At 44.0% G+C, this 2,161-nt stretch overlaps 1 non-coding gene across 1 annotated transcript; it reads left to right on the top strand.

The window, feature by feature from the left end:
* The first annotated feature begins 415 nt into the window (after positions 1 to 415).
* LOC144713369 (small nucleolar RNA R71) lies at positions 416 to 518 on the top strand. Its single transcript, XR_013584033.1, has one exon. It is a non-coding gene; the product is annotated as a small nucleolar RNA R71 (small nucleolar RNA).
* The last annotated feature ends 1,643 nt before the right edge of the window (positions 519 to 2,161 follow it).

Here is a 2,161-nt window from a genome sequence, read left to right as displayed (position 1 = left end):
AGGTTGATTGAAGGCTTTCACTTCTTCCTCCATGGACTGGCAAGCTCCATGTTCATGTTCCCTGCTAAAACAGAGAGAGTATATTTTAGCTTTAACAATGGGAGAATTACCTAAAAAAACGTTCTTTAAGGTGGAGGTGAGCTCCTCCAATTTCAGGTTGGTCTCTCTTAAACCCGCTTGTAGCTCCCCCTCCTTGGTGTTGACCTGCAGAACTCCTGCTCTTTTTGGCTGCAGGTTTCTCCCATTCTGATTGGCTCCAATCTCCTACAAGTCAGTTTCTGCAACTCTCTCCAAAATATCGAAAACTTCATCCTCATATGCGGTATAAAACGTTCCGCCCGTAGCGAGATTTACTTTGTTTTTCATAAAATCAGCAAGAGATTCATAAAATATTTGAGCTAATTGACATTGCTCAATGCCATGGTGAGGACATTTCCTCAACAAGTCATTGAATCTCTCCCATGATTCACTAAAGGCTTCTCTGTCATGAGGATGGAAATTGTGAATTTCTCTTCTGTAAAAGTTGGTTTTGGAGAGAGGGTAAAATTTCTGCAGAAATTTTCCCTGCATTTCTTCCTGAGAATTAAAAGTAATTCCTAGATTACGATACCATGCGAATGCTTTATCTTTTAACGTCAAAGGAAAATATTTCATTTTAAGTATTTCTGTAGATATTCCTGGAACATTTTGAGACGAGCATCTAATATGAAAATCATCAAGGAATTCTAATGGGTTTTGGGCAGGCAATCCATTAAACTCAGGCATGGAATTAACTAATGCATTGTCGTATCGAAATGAAATACCGTCGTCGATGTTCAGATTTACATCGGTTTGTCGTAGGCTTCCCGACGGTGTCGACCTGTCCAGCATGGTCCTCCTCCTCTCATGCTGCTGATGAACCTCTTCAGCCATAGTTCTCTACTGAATTTCTGGTTCTGTAACTGTAGAATCCGGAGTGGCGTCTCTAATAATTTTTTTTGCAGACATCTCACCAGCTCCTGAGCGTGTAACTACCATAAATCTTCAGCAAAATGTTAGCAGACGATGAGCTGAGGATTTTAAAGTTCTTTAGCTTAAGAGGATAATAAAGAACGACTGTAGATTCAGAAAAACAAAAAATTCCTACTATAATACCGTGCTCCCCGGCAATGGCGCCAGTTGATAAACTCAAATTTTAGATATTTTTACTGGTTATTTAGCAATTAATACGTGTGAGGGTTTGAGCTTATACAACGAATTTGTAAACCTCACGGCTTAGGGCAAGTGAGGGTCGATCCACAGGGAGCAGGTAAGACAGTACTGATTCTCGTTTTTGAGTTAGTTTATCTCGGGAAATATATAATTCAGTTATTTTAATCAACTTAACTATCATAAGGGAAATTTAATTAATCACCTTAGGTCAGTATAGTAAGTTCTCTTGCTCACAAGCTCACGCTTGTGAAGAAGACAAAAACACAAGCACCTGGTGTGCTTGTGCCTCTACGCACAGAGCACAGCGATCGCTGCAAGCTAGCGTGAGCTACTTGCGGTGGTCAGTGTGCGCAAGAGCGCTTGCGCGCAGGGCATGCGATGCCTGCGCGCAAAGGTGCCTGCGCGCGAGCGACCCTCGCACGCCATAGCCGCTCGCGCGCTACGGCCGTGCGGTGCTCCTCGTAGCGCGAGGCTGCACCTGCGCGCGTGCGACCTGCCTCTCACAGGCTTCGCGCGCAGGTGGTCGGGTGCCCAGTTCAGCGCGTTGAATCGCTTGCACAGAGGGTCTGTGCTTGCGATTCTTCTCGCTGAACCTGCGGGTTATCTGGAATTTGGATGAACAGACTGGTGAACAAGATTGGAGATGGATAACTGAATAAAATCAATGAAAACAATACTGAATAGAATTCTAAGAGTAATCTACCAACAATTGTTATTGGAACTGCTGAAAACACAAGGTGTGATCTTCAATCCAATACAGATTGTCTTCAGAAGGGAGAAGAGAGAATTCTGAAACCTCAACAATCTCTCCACCCGGTGTCACGTCCCTCACGGCGAGGTAGAGATCTTCTTGCTTCAGCTAAAACTCAGGCTCCTTTCCTCCCAACTCCAATGCTCAGCAGCTCTTGGAGGGTGCAGAAATCCTTCCTCTCCAAGCCTTAGCTCCTTGAGAGAAATTCTGAACAACCTA

The sequence above is a fragment of the Wolffia australiana genome, chromosome 15 (assembly GCF_029677425.1).
Source record: "Wolffia australiana isolate 7733 chromosome 15, ASM2967742v1".
Classification (NCBI taxonomy): domain Eukaryota; kingdom Viridiplantae; phylum Streptophyta; class Magnoliopsida; order Alismatales; family Araceae; genus Wolffia; species Wolffia australiana.
This window is presented reverse-complemented; position numbering and strand designations above follow the sequence as displayed.